Below are 13,293 nucleotides of genomic sequence, written 5' to 3' on the forward strand. Positions count from 1 at the left end.
ATAAAAGTTGTGCAATGTTGAAGCCACTTGTGCAAAGCACAAATGATTAGCAGTCCATTGCCTTAATCACTCAGCCACCTCGTCCTGCACTCCAGGGATGGCAGTTGCACCCTCCAACCAGTAGCCAAAGATCCGCCTGTCTCAGACTGTTAAAGGGCTCGTCCGGGATTTGAACCCGGGACCTCTCGCACCCAAAGCGAGAATATTACCCCTAGACCAACGAGCCATTTCATGAAAGACATTTTTTTTGCTGTCGCCAGCAATGACGGTGAGGATATGGATTGACTTGTCGATGGTGCCAGGCCACAGTGAATCACGTGAGTTTTGTTGGTATACTTGTGAGCATAGCTGTCTTCCAAGCAGTTGACCAGGTTTCAGTTCAAATCCTCTTTAATTCATCTGCCGAGTCTTTCAGATTCAATTTTCATTTTCTGTAACAGCAAGAAACAAATGAAGAAGAGCTAAATGAAGATTTTGAAGTTGAAAAAGAAGACATCAAAACGAATTGGAGCTCATTGAATTTGAGCCGATTGACGCACCGGTATGTGAATAAATGATAAAATCCCCATTGGAATCCCCATAAATGTCTGTAGCTTCCGAACGGTTTGACCAACAAAATTGTTTGACCATTCTATGGAAAGGGGAGACTCTAACAAACACAATGCCGTTCTCAGTTTTGCTCTACGACCCCCACAAGTGTCACAGGACTCGTCTGAAGGTAACCAGTACCGGTTAAAATTACAGATTTTTAATCAAGGAAGAAATGAATAAAAGTTGTGCAATGTTGAAGCCACTTGTGCAAAGCACAAATGATTAGCAGTCCATTGCCTTAATCACTCAGCCACCTCGTCCTGCACTCCAGGGATGGCAGTTGCACCCTCCAACCAGTAGCCAAAGATCCGCCTGTCTCAGACTGTTAAAGGGCTCGTCCGGGATTTGAACCCGGGACCTCTCGCACCCAAAGCGAGAATCATACCCCTAGACCAACGAGCCATTTCATCAAAGACATTTTTTTTGCTGTCGCCAGCAATGACGGTGAGGATATGGATTGACTTGTCGATGGTGCCAGGCCACAGTGAATCACGTGAGTTTTGTTGGTATACTTGTGAGCATAGCTGTCTTCCAAGCAGTTGACCAGGTTTCAGTTCAAATCCTCTGTAATTCATCTGCCGAGTCTTTCAGATTCAATTTTCATTTTCTGTAACAGCAAGAAACAAATGAAGAAGAGCTAAATGAAGATTTTGAAGTTGAAAAAGAAGACATCAAAACGAATTGGAGCTCATTGAATTTGAGCCGATTGACGCACCGGTATGTGAATAAATGATAAAATCCCCATTGGAATCCCCATAAATGTCTGTAGCTTCCGAACGGTTTGACCAACAAAATTGTTTGACCATTCTATGGAAAGGGGAGACTCTAACAAACACAATGCCGTTCTCAGTTTTGCTCTACGACCCCCACAAGTGTCACAGGACTCGTCTGAAGGTAACCAGTACCGGTTAAAATTACAGATTTTTAATCAAGGAAGAAATGAATAAAAGTTGTGCAATGTTGAAGCCACTTGTGCAAAGCACAAATGATTAGCAGTCCATTGCCTTAATCACTCAGCCACCTCGTCCTGCACTCCAGGGATGGCAGTTGCACCCTCCAACCAGTAGCCAAAGATCCGCCTGTCTCAGACTGTTAAAGGGCTCGTCCGGGATTTGAACCCGGGACCTCTCGCACCCAAAGCGAGAATCATACCCCTAGACCAACGAGCCATTTCATCAAAGACATTTTTTTTGCTGTCGCCAGCAATGACGGTGAGGATATGGATTGACTTGTCGATGGTGCCAGGCCACAGTGAATCACGTGAGTTTTGTTGGTATACTTGTGAGCATAGCTGTCTTCCAAGCAGTTGACCAGGTTTCAGTTCAAATCCTCTGTAATTCATCTGCCGAGTCTTTCAGATTCAATTTTCATTTTCTGTAACAGCAAGAAACAAATGAAGAAGAGCTAAATGAAGATTTTGAAGTTGAAAAAGAAGACATCAAAACGAATTGGAGCTCATTGAATTTGAGCCGATTGACGCACCGGTATGTGAATAAATGATAAAATCCCCATTGGAATCCCCATAAATGTCTGTAGCTTCCGAACGGTTTGACCAACAAAATTGTTTGACCATTCTATGGAAAGGGGAGACTCTATCAAACACAATGCCGTTCTCAGTTTTGCTCTACGACCCCCACAAGTGTCACAGGACTCGTCTGAAGGTAACCAGTACCGGTTAAAATTACAGATTTTTAATCAAGGAAGAAATGAATAAAAGTTGTGCAATGTTGAAGCCACTTGTGCAAAGCACAAATGATTAGCAGTCCATTGCCTTAATCACTCAGCCACCTCGTCCTGCACTCCAGGGATGGCAGTTGCACCCTCCAACCAGTAGCCAAAGATCCGCCTGTCTCAGACTGTTAAAGGGCTCGTCCGGGATTTGAACCCGGGACCTCTCGCACCCAAAGCGAGAATCATACCCCTAGACCAACGAGCCATTTCATCAAAGAATTTTTTTTTGCTGTCGCCAGCAATGACGGTGAGGATATGGATTGACTTGTCGATGGTGCCAGGCCACAGTGAATCACGTGAGTTTTGTTGGTATACTTGTGAGCATAGCTGTCTTCCAAGCAGTTGACCAGGTTTCAGTTCAAATCCTCTGTAATTCATCTGCCGAGTCTTTCAGATTCAATTTTCATTTTCTGTAACAGCAAGAAACAAATGAAGAAGAGCTAAATGAAGATTTTGAAGTTGAAAAAGAAGACATCAAAACGAATTGGAGCTCATTGAATTTGAGCCGATTGACGCACCGGTATGTGAATAAATGATAAAATCCCCATTGGAATCCCCATAAATGTCTGTAGCTTCCGAACGGTTTGACCAACAAAATTGTTTGACCATTCTATGGAAAGGGGAGACTCTAACAAACACAATGCCGTTCTCAGTTTTGCTCTACGACCCCCACAAGTGTCACAGGACTCGTCTGAAGGTAACCAGTACCGGTTAAAATTACAGATTTTTAATCAAGGAAGAAATGAATAAAAGTTGTGCAATGTTGAAGCCACTTGTGCAAAGCACAAATGATTAGCAGTCCATTGCCTTAATCACTCAGCCACCTCGTCCTGCACTCCAGGGATGGCAGTTGCACCCTCCAACCAGTAGCCAAAGATCCGCCTGTCTCAGACTGTTAAAGGGCTCGTCCGGGATTTGAACCCGGGACCTCTCGCACCCAAAGCGAGAATCATACCCCTAGACCAACGAGCCATTTCATCAAAGACATTTTTTTTGCTGTCGCCAGCAATGACGGTGAGGATATGGATTGACTTGTCGATGGTGCCAGGCCACAGTGAATCACGTGAGTTTTGTTGGTATACTTGTGAGCATAGCTGTCTTCCAAGCAGTTGACCAGGTTTCAGTTCAAATCCTCTGTAATTCATCTGCCGAGTCTTTCAGATTCAATTTTCATTTTCTGTAACAGCAAGAAACAAATGAAGAAGAGCTAAATGAAGATTTTGAAGTTGAAAAAGAAGACATCAAAACGAATTGGAGCTCATTGAATTTGAGCCGATTGACGCACCGGTATGTGAATAAATGATAAAATCCCCATTGGAATCCCCATAAATGTCTGTAGCTTCCGAACGGTTTGACCAACAAAATTGTTTGACCATTCTATGGAAAGGGGAGACTCTAACAAACACAATGCCGTTCTCAGTTTTGCTCTACGACCCCCACAAGTGTCACAGGACTCGTCTGAAGGTAACCAGTACCGGTTAAAATTACAGATTTTTAATCAAGGAAGAAATGAATAAAAGTTGTGCAATGTTGAAGCCACTTGTGCAAAGCACAAATGATTAGCAGTCCATTGCCTTAATCACTCAGCCACCTCGTCCTGCACTCCAGGGATGGCAGTTGCACCCTCCAACCAGGAGTCAAAAATCCACCTGTCTCAGACTGTTAAAGGGCTCGTCAGGGATTTGAACCCGGGACCTCTCGCACCCAAAGCGAGAATCATACCCCTAGACCAACGAGCCATTTCATGAAAGACATTTTTTTGCTGTCGCCAGCAATGACGGTGAGGATATGGATTGACTTGTCGATGGTGCCAGGCCACAGTGAATCACGTGAGTTTTGTTGGTATACTTGTGAGCATAGCTGTCTTCCAAGCAGTTGACCAGGTTTCAGTTCAAATCCTCTGTAATTCATCTGCCGAGTCTTTCAGATTCAATTTTCATTTTCTGTAACAGCAAGAAACAAATGAAGAAGAGCTAAATGAAGATTTTGAAGTTGAAAAAGAAGACATCAAAACGAATTGGAGCTCATTGAATTTGAGCCGATTGACGCACCGGTATGTGAATAAATGATAAAATCCCCATTGGAATCCCCATAAATGTCTGTAGCTTCCGAACGGTTTGACCAACAAAATTGTTTGACCATTCTATGGAAAGGGGAGACTCTAACAAACACAATGCCGTTCTCAGTTTTGCTCTACGACCCCCACAAGTGTCACAGGACTCGTCTGAAGGTAACCAGTACCGGTTAAAATTACAGATTTTTAATCAAGGAAGAAATGAATAAAAGTTGTGCAATGTTGAAGCCACTTGTGCAAAGCACAAATGATTAGCAGTCCATTGCCTTAATCACTCAGCCACCTCGTCCTGCACTCCAGGGATGGCAGTTGCACCCTCCAACCAGTAGCCAAAGATCCGCCTGTCTCAGACTGTTAAAGGGCTCGTCCGGGATTTGAACCCGGGACCTCTCGCACCCAAAGCGAGAATCATACCCCTAGACCAACGAGCCATTTCATCAAAGACATTTTTTTTGCTGTCGCCAGCAATGACGGTGAGGATATGGATTGACTTGTCGATGGTGCCAGGCCACAGTGAATCACGTGAGTTCTGTTGGTATACTTGTGAGCATAGCTGTCTTCCAAGCAGTTGACCAGGTTTCAGTTCAAATCCTCTGTAATTCATCTGCCGAGTCTTTCAGATTCAATTTTCATTTTCTGTAACAGCAAGAAACAAATGAAGAAGAGCTAAATGAAGATTTTGAAGTTGAAAAAGAAGACATCAAAACGAATTGGAGCTCATTGAATTTGAGCCGATTGACGCACCGGTATGTGAATAAATGATAAAATCCCCATTGGAATCCCCATAAATGTCTGTAGCTTCCGAACGGTTTGACCAACAAAATTGTTTGACCATTCTATGGAAAGGGGAGACTCTAACAAACACAATGCCGTTCTCAGTTTTGCTCTACGACCCCCACAAGTGTCACAGGACTCGTCTGAAGGTAACCAGTACCGGTTAAAATTACAGATTTTTAATCAAGGAAGAAATGAATAAAAGTTGTGCAATGTTGAAGCCACTTGTGCAAAGCACAAATGATTAGCAGTCCATTGCCTTAATCACTCAGCCACCTCGTCCTGCACTCCAGGGATGGCAGTTGCACCCTCCAACCAGGAGTCAAAAATCCACCTGTCTCAGACTGTTAAAGGGCTCGTCAGGGATTTGAACCCGGGACCTCTCGCACCCAAAGCGAGAATCATACCCCTAGACCAACGAGCCATTTCATGAAAGACATTTTTTTTGCTGTCGCCAGCAATGACGGTGAGGATATGGATTGACTTGTCGATGGTGCCAGGCCACAGTGAATCACGTGAGTTTTGTTGGTATACTTGTGAGCATAGCTGTCTTCCAAGCAGTTGACCAGGTTTCAGTTCAAATCCTCTGTAATTCATCTGCCGAGTCTTTCAGATTCAATTTTCATTTTCTGTAACAGCAAGAAACAAATGAAGAAGAGCTAAATGAAGATTTTGAAGTTGAAAAAGAAGACATCAAAACGAATTGGAGCTCATTGAATTTGAGCCGATTGACGCACCGGTATGTGAATAAATGATAAAATCCCCATTGGAATCCCCATAAATGTCTGTAGCTTCCGAACGGTTTGACCAACAAAATTGTTTGACCATTCTATGGAAAGGGGAGACTCTAACAAACACAATGCCGTTCTCAGTTTTGCTCTACGACCCCCACAAGTGTCACAGGACTCGTCTGAAGGTAACCAGTACCGGTTAAAATTACAGATTTTTAATCAAGGAAGAAATGAATAAAAGTTGTGCAATGTTGAAGCCACTTGTGCAAAGCACAAATGATTAGCAGTCCATTGCCTTAATCACTCAGCCACCTCGTCCTGCACTCCAGGGATGGCAGTTGCACCCTCCAACCAGTAGCCAAAGATCCGCCTGTCTCAGACTGTTAAAGGGCTCGTCCGGGATTTGAACCCGGGACCTCTCGCACCCAAAGCGAGAATATTACCCCTAGACCAACGAGCCATTTCATCAAAGACATTTTTTTTGCTGTCGCCAGCAATGACGGTGAGGATATGGATTGACTTGTCGATGGTGCCAGGCCACAGTGAATCACGTGAGTTTTGTTGGTATACTTGTGAGCATAGCTGTCTTCCAAGCAGTTGACCAGGTTTCAGTTCAAATCCTCTGTAATTCATCTGCCGAGTCTTTCAGATTCAATTTTCATTTTCTGTAACAGCAAGAAACAAATGAAGAAGAGCTAAATGAAGATTTTGAAGTTGAAAAAGAAGACATCAAAACGAATTGGAGCTCATTGAATTTGAGCCGATTGACGCACCGGTATGTGAATAAATGATAAAATCCCCATTGGAATCCCCATAAATGTCTGTAGCTTCCGAACGGTTTGACCAACAAAATTGTTTGACCATTCTATGGAAAGGGGAGACTCTAACAAACACAATGCCGTTCTCAGTTTTGCTCTACGACCCCCACAAGTGTCACAGGACTCGTCTGAAGGTAACCAGTACCGGTTAAAATTACAGATTTTTAATCAAGGAAGAAATGAATAAAAGTTGTGCAATGTTGAAGCCACTTGTGCAAAGCACAAATGATTAGCAGTCCATTGCCTTAATCACTCAGCCACCTCGTCCTGCACTCCAGGGATGGCAGTTGCACCCTCCAACCAGGAGTCAAAAATCCACCTGTCTCAGACTGTTAAAGGGCTCGTCAGGGATTTGAACCCGGGACCTCTCGCACCCAAAGCGAGAATCATACCCCTAGACCAACGAGCCATTTCATGAAAGACATTTTTTTTGCTGTCGCCAGCAATGACGGTGAGGATATGGATTGACTTGTCGATGGTGCCAGGCCACAGTGAATCACGTGAGTTTTGTTGGTATACTTGTGAGCATAGCTGTCTTCCAAGCAGTTGACCAGGTTTCAGTTCAAATCCTCTGTAATTCATCTGCCGAGTCTTTCAGATTCAATTTTCATTTTCTGTAACAGCAAGAAACAAATGAAGAAGATCTAAATGAAGATTTTGAAGTTGAAAAAGAAGACATCAAAACGAATTGGAGCTCATTGAATTTGAGCCGATTGACGCACCGGTATGTGAATAAATGATAAAATCCCCATTGGAATCCCCATAAATGTCTGTAGCTTCCGAACGGTTTGACCAACAAAATTGTTTGACCATTCTATGGAAAGGGGAGACTCTAACAAACACAATGCCGTTCTCAGTTTTGCTCTACGACCCCCACAAGTGTCACAAGACTCGTCTGAAGGTAACCAGTACCGGTTAAAATTACAGATTTTTAATCAAGGAAGAAATGAATAAAAGTTGTGCAATGTTGAAGCCACTTGTGCAAAGCACAAATGATTAGCAGTCCATTGCCTTAATCACTCAGCCACCTCGTCCTGCACTCCAGGGATGGCAGTTGCACCCTCCAACCAGGAGTCAAAAATCCACCTGTCTCAGACTGTTAAAGGGCTCGTCAGGGATTTGAACCCGGGACCTCTCGCACCCAAAGCGAGAATCATACCCCTAGACCAACGAGCCATTTCATGAAAGACATTTTTTTGCTGTCGCCAGCAATGACGGTGAGGATATGGATTGACTTGTCGATGGTGCCAGGCCACAGTGAATCACGTGAGTTTTGTTGGTATACTTGTGAGCATAGCTGTCTTCCAAGCAGTTGACCAGGTTTCAGTTCAAATCCTCTGTAATTCATCTGCCGAGTCTTTCAGATTCAATTTTCATTTTCTGTAACAGCAAGAAACAAATGAAGAAGAGCTAAATGAAGATTTTGAAGTTGAAAAAGAAGACATCAAAACGAATTGGAGCTCATTGAATTTGAGCCGATTGACGCACCGGTATGTGAATAAATGATAAAATCCCCATTGGAATCCCCATAAATGTCTGTAGCTTCCGAACGGTTTGACCAACAAAATTGTTTGACCATTCTATGGAAAGGGGAGACTCTAACAAACACAATGCCGTTCTCAGTTTTGCTCTACGACCCCCACAAGTGTCACAGGACTCGTCTGAAGGTAACCAGTACCGGTTAAAATTACAGATTTTTAATCAAGGAAGAAATGAATAAAAGTTGTGCAATGTTGAAGCCACTTGTGCAAAGCACAAATGATTAGCAGTCCATTGCCTTAATCACTCAGCCACCTCGTCCTGCACTCCAGGGATGGCAGTTGCACCCTCCAACCAGGAGTCAAAAATCCACCTGTCTCAGACTGTTAAAGGGCTCGTCAGGGATTTGAACCCGGGACCTCTCGCACCCAAAGCGAGAATCATACCCCTAGACCAACGAGCCATTTCATGAAAGACATTTTTTTGCTGTCGCCAGCAATGACGGTGAGGATATGGATTGACTTGTCGATGGTGCCAGGCCACAGTGAATCACGTGAGTTTTGTTGGTATACTTGTGAGCATAGCTGTCTTCCAAGCAGTTGACCAGGTTTCAGTTCAAATCCTCTGTAATTCATCTGCCGAGTCTTTCAGATTCAATTTTCATTTTCTGTAACAGCAAGAAACAAATGAAGAAGAGCTAAATGAAGATTTTGAAGTTGAAAAAGAAGACATCAAAACGAATTGGAGCTCATTGAATTTGAGCCGATTGACGCACCGGTATGTGAATAAATGATAAAATCCCCATTGGAATCCCCATAAATGTCTGTAGCTTCCGAACGGTTTGACCAACAAAATTGTTTGACCATTCTTTTGAAAGGGGAGACTCTATCAAACACAATGCCGTTCTCAGTTTTGCTCTACGACCCCCACAAGTGTCACAGGACTCGTCTGAAGGTAACCAGTACCGGTTAAAATTACAGATTTTTAATCAAGGAAGAAATGAATAAAATTTGTGCAATGTTGAAGCCACTTGTGCAAAGCACAAATGATTAGCAGTCCATTGCCTTAATCACTCAGCCACCTCGTCCTGCACTCCAGGGATGGCAGTCGCACCCTCCAACCAGTAGCCAAAGATCCGCCTGTCTCAGACTGTTAAATGGCTCTTCCGGGATTTGAACCCTGGACCTCTCGCACCCAAAGCGAGAATCATACCCCTAGACCAACGAGCCATTTCATCAAAGGCATTTTTTTTGCTGTCGCCAGCAATGACGGTGAGGATATGGATTGACTTGTCGATGGTGCCAGGCCACAGTGAATCACGTGAGTTTTGTTGGTATACTTGTGAGCATAGCTGTCTTCCAAGCAGTTGACCAGGTTTCAGTTCAAATCCTCTGTAATTCATCTGCCGAGTCTTTCAGATTCAATTTTCATTTTCTGTAACAGCAAGAAACAAATGAAGAAGAGCTAAATGAAGATTTTGAAGTTGAAAGAGAAGACATCAAAACGAATTGGAGCTCATTGAATTTGAGCCGATTGACGCACCGGTATGTGAATAAATGATAAAATCCCCATTGGAATCCCCATAAATGTCTGTAGCTTCCGAACGGTTTGACCAACAAAATTGTTTGACCATTCTATGGAAAGGGGAGACTCTAACAAACACAATGCCGTTCTCAGTTTTGCTCTACGACCCCCACAAGTGTCACAGGACTCGTCTGAAGGTAACCAGTACCGGTTAAAATTACAGATTTTTAATCAAGGAAGAAATGAATAAAAGTTGTGCAATGTTGAAGCCACTTGTGCAAAGCACAAATGATTAGCAGTCCATTGCCTTAATCACTCAGCCACCTCGTCCTGCACTCCAGGGATGGCAGTTGCAACCTCCAACCAGTAGCCAAATATCCGCCTGTCTCAGACTGTTAAAGGGCTCGACCGGGATTTGAACCCGGGACCTCTCGCACCCAAAGCGAGAATCATACCCCTAGACCAACGAGCCATTTCATCAAAGACATTTTTTTTGCTGTCGCCAGCAATGACGGTGAGGATATGGATTGACTTGTCGATGGTGCCAGGCCACAGTGAATCACGTGAGTTTTGTTGGTATACTTGTGAGCATAGCTGTCTTCCAAGCAGTTGACCAGGTTTCAGTTCAAATCCTCTGTAATTCATCTGCCGAGTCTTTCAGATTCAATTTTCATTTTCTGTAACAGCAAGAAACAAATGAAGAAGAGCTAAATGAAGATTTTGAAGTTGAAAAAGAAGACATCAAAACGAATTGGAGCTCATTGAATTTGAGCCGATTGACGCACCGGTATGTGAATAAATGATAAAATCCCCATTGGAATCCCCATAAATGTCTGTAGCTTCCGAACGGTTTGACCAACAAAATTGTTTGACCATTCTATGGAAAGGGGAGACTCTAACAAACACAATGCCGTTCTCAGTTTTGCTCTACGACCCCCACAAGTGTCACAGGACTCGTCTGAAGGTAACCAGTACCGGTTAAAATTACAGATTTTTAATCAAGGAAGAAATGAATAAAAGTTGTGCAATGTTGAAGCCACTTGTGCAAAGCACAAATGATTAGCAGTCCATTGCCTTAATCACTCAGCCACCTCGTCCTGCACTCCAGGGATGGCAGTTGCACCCTCCAACCAGGAGTCAAAAATCCACCTGTCTCAGACTGTTAAAGGGCTCGTCAGGGATTTGAACCCGGGACCTCTCGCACCCAAAGCGAGAATCATACCCCTAGACCAACGAGCCATTTCATGAAAGACATTTTTTTGCTGTCGCCAGCAATGACGGTGAGGATATGGATTGACTTGTCGATGGTGCCAGGCCACAGTGAATCACGTGAGTTTTGTTGGTATACTTGTGAGCATAGCTGTCTTCCAAGCAGTTGACCAGGTTTCAGTTCAAATCCTCTGTAATTCATCTGCCGAGTCTTTCAGATTCAATTTTCATTTTCTGTAACAGCAAGAAACAAATGAAGAAGAGCTAAATGAAGATTTTTTGAAGTTGAAAAAGAAGACATCAAAACGAATTGGAGCTCATTGAATTTGAGCCGATTGACGCACCGGTATGTGAATAAATGATAAAATCCCCATTGGAATCCCCATAAATGTCTGTAGCTTCCGAACGGTTTGACCAACAAAATTGTTTGACCATTCTTTTGAAAGGGGAGACTCTAACAAACACAATGCCGTTCTCAGTTTTGCTCTACGACCCCCACAAGTGTCACAGGACTCGTCTGAAGGTAACCAGTACCGGTTAAAATTACAGATTTTTAATCAAGGAAGAAATGAATAAAAGTTGTGCAATGTTGAAGCCACTTGTGCAAAGCACAAATGATTAGCAGTCCATTGCCTTAATCACTCAGCCACCTCGTCCTGCACTCCAGGGATGGCAGTTGCAACCTCCAACCAGTAGCCAAATATCCGCCTGTCTCAGACTGTTAAAGGGCTCGACCGGGATTTGAACCCGGGACCTCTCGCACCCAAAGCGAGAATCATACCCCTAGACCAACGAGCCATTTCATCAAAGACATTTTTTTTGCTGTCGCCAGCAATGACGGTGAGGATATGGATTGACTTGTCGATGGTGCCAGGCCACAGTGAATCACGTGAGTTTTGTTGGTATACTTGTGAGCATAGCTGTCTTCCAAGCAGTTGACCAGGTTTCAGTTCAAATCCTCTGTAATTCATCTGCCGAGTCTTTCAGATTCAATTTTCATTTTCTGTAACAGCAAGAAACAAATGAAGAAGAGCTAAATGAAGATTTTGAAGTTGAAAAAGAAGACATCAAAACGAATTGGAGCTCATTGAATTTGAGCCGATTGACGCACCGGTATGTGAATAAATGATAAAATCCCCATTGGAATCCCCATAAATGTCTGTAGCTTCCGAACGGTTTGACCAACAAAATTGTTTGACCATTCTATGGAAAGGGGAGACTCTAACAAACACAATGCCGTTCTCAGTTTTGCTCTACGACCCCCACAAGTGTCACAGGACTCGTCTGAAGGTAACCAGTACCGGTTAAAATTACAGATTTTTAATCAAGGAAGAAATGAATAAAAGTTGTGCAATGTTGAAGCCACTTGTGCAAAGCACAAATGATTAGCAGTCCATTGCCTTAATCACTCAGCCACCTCGTCCTGCACTCCAGGGATGGCAGTTGCACCCTCCAACCAGGAGTCAAAAATCCACCTGTCTCAGACTGTTAAAGGGCTCGTCAGGGATTTGAACCCGGGACCTCTCGCACCCAAAGCGAGAATCATACCCCTAGACCAACGAGCCATTTCATGAAAGACATTTTTTTGCTGTCGCCAGCAATGACGGTGAGGATATGGATTGACTTGTCGATGGTGCCAGGCCACAGTGAATCACGTGAGTTTTGTTGGTATACTTGTGAGCATAGCTGTCTTCCAAGCAGTTGACCAGGTTTCAGTTCAAATCCTCTGTAATTCATCTGCCGAGTCTTTCAGATTCAATTTTCATTTTCTGTAACAGCAAGAAACAAATGAAGAAGAGCTAAATGAAGATTTTTTGAAGTTGAAAAAGAAGACATCAAAACGAATTGGAGCTCATTGAATTTGAGCCGATTGACGCACCGGTATGTGAATAAATGATAAAATCCCCATTGGAATCCCCATAAATGTCTGTAGCTTCCGAACGGTTTGACCAACAAAATTGTTTGACCATTCTTTGGAAAGGGGAGACTCTATCAAACACAATGCCGTTCTCAGTTTTGCTCTACGACCCCCACAAGTGTCACAGGACTCGTCTGAAGGTAACCAGTACCGGTTAAAATTACAGATTTTTAATCAAGGAAGAAATGAATAAAAGTTGTGCAATGTTGAAGCCACTTGTGCAAAGCACAAATGATTAGCAGTCCATTGCCTTAATCACTCAGCCACCTCGTCCTGCACTCCAGGGATGGCAGTCGCACCCTCCAACCAGTAGCCAAAGATCCGCCTGTCTCAGACTGTTAAAGGGCTCGTCCGGGATTTGAACCCGGGACCTCTCGCACCCAAAGCGAGAATCATACCCCTAGACCAACGAGCCATTTCATCAAAGACATTTTTTTTGCTGTC

General features: G+C 43.5%; 18 non-coding genes across 18 annotated transcripts; all 18 read right to left on the reverse strand.

Annotated features, from left to right (window-relative positions):
- Nucleotides 1–154: 154 nt before the first annotated feature.
- Nucleotides 155–226, reverse strand: trnap-ugg (transfer RNA proline (anticodon UGG)). The gene has a single exon. It is a non-coding gene; the product is annotated as a tRNA-Pro (tRNA).
- Nucleotides 227–921: 695 nt separating this feature from the next.
- Nucleotides 922–993, reverse strand: trnap-ugg (transfer RNA proline (anticodon UGG)). Its single transcript has one exon. It is a non-coding gene; the product is annotated as a tRNA-Pro (tRNA).
- Nucleotides 994–1,688: 695 nt separating this feature from the next.
- Nucleotides 1,689–1,760, reverse strand: trnap-ugg (transfer RNA proline (anticodon UGG)). Its single transcript has one exon. It is a non-coding gene; the product is annotated as a tRNA-Pro (tRNA).
- Nucleotides 1,761–2,455: 695 nt separating this feature from the next.
- On the reverse strand, nucleotides 2,456–2,527 carry trnap-ugg (transfer RNA proline (anticodon UGG)). Its single transcript has one exon. It is a non-coding gene; the product is annotated as a tRNA-Pro (tRNA).
- A 695-nt stretch (nucleotides 2,528–3,222) lies between these two features.
- trnap-ugg (transfer RNA proline (anticodon UGG)) lies at nucleotides 3,223–3,294 on the reverse strand. Its single transcript has one exon. It is a non-coding gene; the product is annotated as a tRNA-Pro (tRNA).
- A 695-nt stretch (nucleotides 3,295–3,989) lies between these two features.
- trnap-ugg (transfer RNA proline (anticodon UGG)) lies at nucleotides 3,990–4,061 on the reverse strand. The gene has a single exon. It is a non-coding gene; the product is annotated as a tRNA-Pro (tRNA).
- Nucleotides 4,062–4,755: 694 nt separating this feature from the next.
- On the reverse strand, nucleotides 4,756–4,827 carry trnap-ugg (transfer RNA proline (anticodon UGG)). Its single transcript has one exon. It is a non-coding gene; the product is annotated as a tRNA-Pro (tRNA).
- A 695-nt stretch (nucleotides 4,828–5,522) lies between these two features.
- On the reverse strand, nucleotides 5,523–5,594 carry trnap-ugg (transfer RNA proline (anticodon UGG)). The gene has a single exon. It is a non-coding gene; the product is annotated as a tRNA-Pro (tRNA).
- Nucleotides 5,595–6,289: 695 nt separating this feature from the next.
- trnap-ugg (transfer RNA proline (anticodon UGG)) lies at nucleotides 6,290–6,361 on the reverse strand. The gene has a single exon. It is a non-coding gene; the product is annotated as a tRNA-Pro (tRNA).
- A 695-nt stretch (nucleotides 6,362–7,056) lies between these two features.
- Nucleotides 7,057–7,128, reverse strand: trnap-ugg (transfer RNA proline (anticodon UGG)). Its single transcript has one exon. It is a non-coding gene; the product is annotated as a tRNA-Pro (tRNA).
- Nucleotides 7,129–7,823: 695 nt separating this feature from the next.
- On the reverse strand, nucleotides 7,824–7,895 carry trnap-ugg (transfer RNA proline (anticodon UGG)). Its single transcript has one exon. It is a non-coding gene; the product is annotated as a tRNA-Pro (tRNA).
- Nucleotides 7,896–8,589: 694 nt separating this feature from the next.
- On the reverse strand, nucleotides 8,590–8,661 carry trnap-ugg (transfer RNA proline (anticodon UGG)). Its single transcript has one exon. It is a non-coding gene; the product is annotated as a tRNA-Pro (tRNA).
- A 694-nt stretch (nucleotides 8,662–9,355) lies between these two features.
- On the reverse strand, nucleotides 9,356–9,427 carry trnap-ugg (transfer RNA proline (anticodon UGG)). The gene has a single exon. It is a non-coding gene; the product is annotated as a tRNA-Pro (tRNA).
- A 695-nt stretch (nucleotides 9,428–10,122) lies between these two features.
- On the reverse strand, nucleotides 10,123–10,194 carry trnap-ugg (transfer RNA proline (anticodon UGG)). The gene has a single exon. It is a non-coding gene; the product is annotated as a tRNA-Pro (tRNA).
- Nucleotides 10,195–10,889: 695 nt separating this feature from the next.
- trnap-ugg (transfer RNA proline (anticodon UGG)) lies at nucleotides 10,890–10,961 on the reverse strand. Its single transcript has one exon. It is a non-coding gene; the product is annotated as a tRNA-Pro (tRNA).
- A 696-nt stretch (nucleotides 10,962–11,657) lies between these two features.
- trnap-ugg (transfer RNA proline (anticodon UGG)) lies at nucleotides 11,658–11,729 on the reverse strand. The gene has a single exon. It is a non-coding gene; the product is annotated as a tRNA-Pro (tRNA).
- Nucleotides 11,730–12,424: 695 nt separating this feature from the next.
- trnap-ugg (transfer RNA proline (anticodon UGG)) lies at nucleotides 12,425–12,496 on the reverse strand. The gene has a single exon. It is a non-coding gene; the product is annotated as a tRNA-Pro (tRNA).
- Nucleotides 12,497–13,192: 696 nt separating this feature from the next.
- trnap-ugg (transfer RNA proline (anticodon UGG)) lies at nucleotides 13,193–13,264 on the reverse strand. Its single transcript has one exon. It is a non-coding gene; the product is annotated as a tRNA-Pro (tRNA).
- Between the last annotated feature and the right edge of the window lie 29 nt (nucleotides 13,265–13,293).

This window comes from Salvelinus alpinus, chromosome 22 (assembly GCF_045679555.1).
Source record: "Salvelinus alpinus chromosome 22, SLU_Salpinus.1, whole genome shotgun sequence".
Classification (NCBI taxonomy): domain Eukaryota; kingdom Metazoa; phylum Chordata; class Actinopteri; order Salmoniformes; family Salmonidae; genus Salvelinus; species Salvelinus alpinus.